Source organism: Spermophilus citellus, assembly GCF_964194105.1.
Source record: "Spermophilus citellus genome assembly, chromosome: 16".
Lineage (NCBI taxonomy): Eukaryota > Metazoa > Chordata > Mammalia > Rodentia > Sciuridae > Spermophilus > Spermophilus citellus.
The window spans coordinates 37,137,393-37,145,938 of NC_138196.1; positions in this window are offsets into that span (position 1 = coordinate 37,137,393).

Sequence of the window (8,546 nt, forward strand, 5' to 3'; positions counted from 1 at the left end):
GGGAAATTCAGTTTTGTTACCCACTTAATTTTCATATTTGTGGATTCTTATCCCTAAAGTCCTTCATCTTCAAAGAAATAAAGTCTCATGCATATTCACACACATTGAAATGTTCTGCTGTGAAACTATTCTAAGCTGTCGTCTCTGCCTCCTGCAGCAGTGGTGTCACATTAAAAAGGCAACTTAACATAATCTAAGGTTTAAAAATATTATTCCCAGGTCAGTAGAATAGAGGGAAGAGAACAGGGGAAAAAGGAGAGGGAAGAAAAAGTAGAAATACTTTATCTATTACTGAGACCTCTTATAATTCAAGTAAATTATATTCCATGCTTTTATAATTATGTCAAATGAATCCTAATGTGTAACTAAAATATAAATAAAATTTGCATATATAATAATATGATATAATAATTATATAATCCCCAATTACTCTATTTTCTCGATCGTGTTTTGCATCTGTTGATGAAATCCTTTCAGGAACAGTGGTGTGAAGAAAGCTTTTGTGTGACTCTAAAAATAAAAATAAGTGATTTTATTTTAGAACCTGTGATTTTACATTATTTATTGCTAAGTCTATTTCTGCATTTCTTTCTTTACATTAAATAATCTACTCATCTCTTCCTTTCTACCATTTTTCTAGTCATTTTTATCTCCAAATTTCTAAACCCTTTCTTGTCAATATCTCAAGTTTTATTCTCTCTCTCTCTCTCTCTCTCTCTCACACACACACACACACACACACACACACACACACAATTCAGCAGTTTGACAGCGAGCTAAAGTACTTAGTACCAAATTAGTGTTGTGACAGGAGCAGAAATGAGAAAACAAACTGGTTAAGAAAGGGAGGTCATTTGCAGGAAAGCATGTAGATTATCAGATATAGGAATAATCTGCAATTTCCAAATTAGAAAATCATTGAGTTTCTTCATGGTGATTAGCAGAATTTTGTATGGGAAGGTGGGTGAGGGAGACACAGTTTTGTCCATTTTGCCCATAAGAACTCTGTCCCAGAGAAGTGAAAATATTCTCCACCAGAGGCAGCCTTTCTGGTTTCACTTTTTGGTAGAAGCAAGAGGCAAGGAGAAATCGCGTGGGAGATCATGGAGCCACACATCTGGCCTGGATCTGGGATGGGAAGGGAGAGCCCCCCCGCTAAATGAACACAGTCCACACTCAGAAGCCCAGGCTGGGAGAGGGGGACAAGTCTGTGCACTCACTGCGGCCTGCGTGCAGCCCGCCAAGTCCCGTGAGAAGCAGCACAAGAAGTAACATGGCTCTGGTGTCATGGAGCCCCTCTGTGTAACAGCAGTTGAGACGTTGAAGCAAGTGCAGGAGCAGCTCGCGCCAGGCAGCTGCGCAAGATGCCCTGCAAGAAGGGGATCCAAGAACAGAGAGAGGGAAACCTCTGCTGGTGGCTGGGAGCGCTGCAACTGGGCCCCTCACATCATAATAAGTACTACAGCTATACCTTTGCATTGCCTATATTTTGGTGTAAAAAAAAAAAAAGGAAAAAGAAAAAGGCAGAAAGCATGTTTATAAATTGAATTTGAAATTACTTGGTCATTTTGCAAATCTAATGGAGGTTATTAGACGAAAAGCAGTAGCAAATCAATTTTAAAAAGGGCCAAGTAACCAAGAAATAAAAACCTAATAGATGGAATAAATTGGATGGGCATAACTGCTTAATGAATTAGCACACTGAAAAACATAGAAAGGAACAGGGAAAGATAAAAAAATAGAAACACAAAAGTAAAATTAAGAGATAAGGAGAATTGAAATATAATTATCAATATCTAGATAATAGCATTTTCAAAAAGAGAAAAAATCTAATAGGGAAATTTTTGTAGCTTTAAAATATAAAACAAAGAGAGTGAAAAGACTCAGAGATTATGAAGTGGGCATTGTTGAAAAAATTAAATGAAAATTAACAGGCATAAAATTTTAAGTGACAGCAAAGAAAAATTCTAAAATCTGCCAGAGAAAAAGAGCAGTTCACAGGCAGTCAGTATAGATAGGTAAATCCAGTCAGGTTGGATCAAGGAGGCCAATTTTGAGCCCTGGAAGTTGTGGACTTTCCTTTGTCCACCCTTACCAAGAACCTGCCCCTGCTCCTGCTCTAACCTGTTGCTAGGGTAACCTGTCCCAGGAATTGCCCCTCCCTACAGGAGTTATAAAAGTTGTTCATTACTGTCTCCTGGGCTGCTTCCTGCCTGGATCACTCCACCTTGGCCCCTCCAGCCCATCTGCTTCTCACCTACTGGCCATCCCACCTGGGCCAAGCAGGAAGGAGAGAGATAAGGGGAAGAAGGCAGAAAAACAAAACAAGACAAAACAAAAGTCTAGGATGTATAAAAGAAGCAGGACACTCTCACTTCTTGGCATACCAGGATACCAGCTATGGCCCCTTCGCCCTCCCAGAGAGAAGTCTGTATTACTATTTTTTTAAATGAACCCTGCTTTCTATACTTGCCTCAGCATGCTTCTCTAATGTTCAGGCTTCAACATGTGGGGAAGCAGGACTCCTCATGGATAACTGGTGGTATCAGAATAAAGTCCCTGGGAGCAAATGGGAAAGCTATCTATGCCTAAGGAGAGGAATTTGGTTCAAAAGCTCCAAACAATGACATGGCTGAAGCTTGTGTGTGTGACCTGCTCTCACACATGCACAACGAGGCACACTTTTGCTATCACGAAATTTTGGTGGAGTTAGTTTTTTGTGGTGTTGATACTGCCAGTTACCAATGACGAGTTCTGCTCCCTCAAATGTTAAAGTCTGAACATTAGAGAAGCACGTCGAGGCAAGCATATAAAGCAGGGTTTATTTAAAATGGAGTAACATAGACTTCTCCCGGGAGGGAGAAAGGGGCCATCGCTGGTATCCTGGTATCCCCAGAAGCGAGGTGTTCTGCCCTTTTTATTTGTCCTAGGCTTCCTTTGTTCTCCTGCTTTTCCCCCTTATTTTCTCCTTCCCCATACATGACTAGGCCCAGGAATGCCCAGGTATGCTCAGTGGGATGGCCAAAGATGAGAAACAGGTGGGCTGAAGAGGGAACATGATGCAGCCCAGGACCCATTAATTAACAACTTTATAGCTCCCTTTAGGGAGGGACAATTCCTGGGACAGGTTCCCTTAGCAAAAGTTTGGAGCAGAGGCAGGTTCTTGATAAAGGTGGAGGAGGGCTCTGAAGGAATTAGCATTTCAATCCCTTGGGGGACAGTCTCCAACTTCCCAGAAATCACTCAAAATTGACCTCCTTGATCTGACCTGACTGGATATGCCTATCTACACTGACTGCCTAATTCTGCTTCAGTACTATTAAAATCTTGGTCCTTTCTCCCAGATGCCAATTCAATAACAAGGATATGGTTTGGAGAAAATGGAAATAGGAGGTTTATTGCTTTGCTAGCTAGGAGAAGCTCAGGGAACTCCTGTCCCAGAAGCTGTAATTCTCCCATAAGAGAGAACAGAGGTTTTTAAAGAAGCCATTCAAAGGCTTTATTCTAGGTGTCCTTGTAAGGGGATTGTGATTCACTTGTTCATTTGGGGGAGGGAAAAAAGGAAAAAAAAAAAATCCACTTCAAGATAAGCCTCAGGGGCACTGCAGCAAGGGCCATATTCAAAGCATGAAGTGGGCCACTGTTACATTGGGAGGGGCTGGGTTGCTGGGAATCCAGCCCAGGCCCTCGCACATGCTAAGCACATGCTCTACCACCAAGCCACACCCCCACCCATGAAAACCTGCTTCACAGAAGCATTTAGAGCGGTGACAGTAGGAGAATAAATGCCAGGGCTGCTCTATTGGAAAGTTAGTAATGATGTTGTTTTTTTAGGGACAACAGGTACTGAAAGGTTAATAAAATAGGTACTTGTCACTGTGTTTTTCTGTATGCTTAACAAAACACTGTTGAAATCCTGAGAACTGTTTGCTAATCTTGTTCCCAGAATGTGCTGTCCCCAAATGCCAAACTGCAGAATGCACTCCCTCACTCCCAAACTGCCCACTCGCCCTGACCCGTCAATGAACTTCCCTACCTGCCCTCTCCAAGAAAAGTATATAAGGTCTGCTTAAGCTGTTCTCAGGGCTCTATCTCTCTTTGCTCTAGTGAGCTCTGAGCCCCAGCATGCTGGTCTCCAATAAACCCTCCTTCTGTTGCATGAGACAGTCTCTTGGTGGTCTCTTCCTCCGGCGTTTCGACAGTCCCTTACAGTACTAGAATGCAAACATGAATTAACAAGTTTTTAGCTGATTCATTTTACTTTGGAGAGTGACACCTGATCAGTGACTTTCAAGAAGGAACAATAGGAATATGGCTATTGGTTGCTCTTTCTATGGCCTTGAAGGCCTTTGAAGGTGACAACTGTAGCAGCTTAGTGTCTGAAGGTGACTCAGAAACCTGCTTTGGGTTCAGCTTTTCTTCAGGAAGGAGAAGCCTATCTGAGATACCTGACTAGTTCCCTGCAGTCACAAGGCCTGGCAGCCTGGATCTGCCCAGCCCCCCATCTCTGTCAGAGTTTGGGATGATGTTCCCAGTGCTGGGTCCTCAAAGTAAATGCAGCCAGGCCTCTTTCCCCAAATGTGAGGGAGAATGAGGGGACAAGACAGAAGGGGCAGAGAATAGAAGCGGTGAGAAAGCCAAAAATCAAGGTCTCAGTAACGACAGTGGCAGTAGTAGCAGGGCCAAGAACCAAAGAAACACCTTCCCGAAGGCCACGCCTTGGAGACCCAGATGAAGCAGCTCTCCCCCCAGTGATCCAAGGGGAGAGATGGATTATCGCTGGCCTAAACATGGTGCAGACGGGCTGACACATTTGGGGCTAGGGCCCATGTGCAAATCTATACTTACACATGAAACTGGGGAATGCTGTGCCAGTAATCATTTCAGATATGCCAAATATTAAGCATGTACTCACAACTGCACTAGGCAGTTTCAGTGACCCTGACAGCTGAAGAATTTCCCTGGGGTAAGAGCTCTGGGGCTCGTTTTATAGAGCAGGGTTGTTGCAGGTGTTCTCTCACCAGGGTCACTGCCTTTGCAGAGCTGTCCCATAACAGCACCAAGGAAGCAATAATTGGTTCCTGTGAAAGAATCCAGCCAGGAAGAGGACTGCAAGCTGAGCAGAACTGGGGGCCTGAGCTTGCGACTCTTTCCCTTCTGACTCTCAGCTTGTTTGGGGAAACAGAGGTTCTCCCATTAAATTCCAGAGCATCTCTCTTTTTTTTTTTTTTTTAGCCTGCACACACAACAAAACCTCAAACACTCAGAGCACACCTTTTTGACCTAGTGAAGCCTTAAAATGAAATGCAAGCACACAATTCATTTCCATTGCCTGTGGTGTTCAGAGTTGACTTTTGAAAACCATGTATGCCAGGACATTCATCAAAACCATTTTCAAGGAAAGCTTCATAAACTGCACTGTTTGGGGTTGGGGGGATTAGTGTCAATGTGGGGGAGGGGGGATGAAGTCATAGAAGGGGATTTGTGGCATTGGGGAGAAGGTTCTCTAGCACAAACTTATCCTGCTAGCCTATGGGACTTATTCTGAGAAGTGCAAGTGAAGAATGATGGCCACTGTTATATCTAGATTGGCAAGGTGTTAATTACTCTGTAGGTTTTAACTTTAAATTATTTAAGGTTATGCTGCACTAGTATTCCTTAGAGGAAATTGTCCTTAAAGCTAGGAAAGGGAATAGGCATGTTTTTCCTAAGACTATTAAATAGAAGCAATTGAGTCTGTTATACTAAGAGGATGAGTTGTTTTTCCTGATTTTTTTTTAGTTGTTGATGGACTTTTATTTTATTTGTAATGTGGTGCTGAGAATTGAACTCAGAGCCTCACGCATGCCTCACGCAAGCACGTTACCACTGAGCCTCAACCACAGCCCCTAAGAGTATAAATTTTAAGACTGCTTTTCTTTGTTTGCATGATTATTCATGCTTAGAGCACTGTATATTATTTTTCCTATTTCAAGAAAATTTGGCATTTTTAAAAGAAACCAACTTCCCATTTAAAATTGTCTGTTAACTATGAAAGCTGTATACTTGAGTCATTTGTATATCTCTTCATACTGTAATGGTCTTTCCTTTGTTATTGACTGATACAGTACCCTGATTACAAGGTTATTTTGTACTTGTCTTAATACCTTAGTACAATAACAACTGCTTAAAAATAAAATAAAAGTACCATGTGATATACATGTATCTTGTACATTGATGATTACTGTAATCAAGCTAATTAACATATCCACCCACTCATATATGTGTGTGTGTCTGTGTGTGTTTGTGTTTGTGTGTGTGTAGTGAGAACACTTTCAAGCAGAACAATTAAAAACATTTTTTTAGTTGTAGTTGGATACAATACCTTTCTTTTATTTATTTTTGTGTGGTGCTAAGGATTGAACCCAGGACCTCACATGTGCCAAGCAAGTGCTCTGCAACTGAGCCATAACCCCAGCTCACAGAGCAGCAAATTTAAGCATACAACAGAGTGTTATTCACTGTGGGGACCCAGTTGTAGGACAGATGTCCAGAATTGGCTCATGCTGCATCACTGAAGTTTTGTACTCTTTGGGTAACAGCTCCTGTTTTCCTAAACCCCGAGCTCCTGGGAACCACCATCCTGCTCTCTGCTTTTACAGAGCAACTGGTTTTGATTCCACACTTCATTGAGGTCATAGAGCACGACCTTCTACATTTGCTGTTTTCACTTAGAATAATGTCTCCTAAAGCTCATTAGGGTTTCAAATAATAAGATTTCCTGCATTTTGAAGGCAGAATATTGTTCTGGGTGTCAAATGGTTGACATGTTTTTGTATGTGGACATAATCTTAAAACACCAGTTAAGAAAATTAATGAGATTTTTTTCAGAAGTGATTTATGAAACATTATTTTTATTTGTTTTAGTACAGGAATTGAACCCATGGGGGGTTAACACTGAGCCATATCTCAGAGCTTTTTGTTTGTTTGTTTGTTTGTTTACAAATTTTGAGACAGTCTTTGCAAAGTTGTTTAGGGCCTTGCTAAATTGCTGAGACTGGATTTGAACTTGCAATTCTCCTGCTTCAACCTCCAAGCTCTGCTGGAAAGTAGTATAGAAATCCCTCAGAAATCTTGCAATGAAACAAGCATTTGAACTAGTTATCCCACTCTTTGGCATATACCCAAAGTACTTAAAATTGGCATACCATAGGGATGCACCCACATCAATATTTTTTGCACCTTAATTCACAATAGCTAAGCTCTGGAACCAACCTAGGTGGCATTCAACAGATGAATGGAAAAAAATACACATACATACACACAAACATTCACACACACAGGAATATTACTCAGCCATAAAGAATGAAATTATGACATGTGCTGGTAAGCAGATGGAACTGGAGATGGAAACTCACATGCTAAATGAAATAAGCCAATCCCCCCCCCAAAAAAGTTTGAATGTTCTCTGATATGTGCATGACAATGCACAATAAAGGGGTGGGGAGGGAAGAATAGACGTTCATTGGATAAGACAAATGGGAATGAAGGGAAGGGAAAAGGGATGAGAAAAGGAAAGATAGTAGAATGAACCAGATGTAACTTCCCTATGTTCACGTATGGAGTCATGGCCAGTGTTAGTCCTCATCATGTACAGCCAAAATATGGGGAGTTATACTCCATGTACCTATAATGTGTTAAAATGCATTCCACTGGCATGTATAACTAAAAAGAACATAAAAACTTTAAAATTCATCTGCCAGAGGCTTTACTGGGCCTATTCTGGATCACAGGGTGGGCAGTACATGGAACAGCGGTGTCAGAATGGCCCAATGAGCGTAGAGGAATTGTGTGGTCCGTGACAGGAGGGTGGTCTGTGCACATAGTCAGTTGCCTGCCTGCTGGACCCCATTTTGCACTGCCATGCCAGTCTGCACAAGCTTACTGGGCTCGTCTCTCTGAGCTGTCACATATGGGAGAGTTGTTCCTCAATAAAGAGTGGGGGCATCAGAAGTACTTCCACTGTGGGTGGGGACATACGGAGTAATTGTGTCCTAGAAACCTCCTTGGTGCCAAGGACTGTTGCAGTGGTCAAGCAGAGTCTTCTGGGCAACCAAGACACCTGCAGGGACCGAATCAGGGGGTGATAGAAGCAGCATTGGGTGGTGGGGTGGGTGAAGAGACCCCACCCCCAGACCAAGTGGGGGTGGGGTCTCTTCACCCTGGAGCCTTCCTTTGACCAACCACCTTGGCCCAAGTCCTTTCTGCGTCACAGGTTTCCATCCACGTATCACAGGTTCCATCCACATGTCACAAAGGCTAAGCTCCAGTTCAGCCTTTGTCCAAGGAGGAGCTGGCTTCTCAGCCAAGCTGCTCTGTGCTGACTAGCATTGGGACTAGTGTCTGACTTCTGCTAGTGACTAGCCCCAGTGCCCTCCATGGGCGGTCTTTTGACCAGGTGCTGCCACAGGCTGCGCCGCAGGGCCTTGGTGGCCCAGCAAACTCCCCTCCGCTTCGCCCGGGAGGCTCCCTCTCCTCACAGGGACCACCCCGCTGCACCTGCCGCT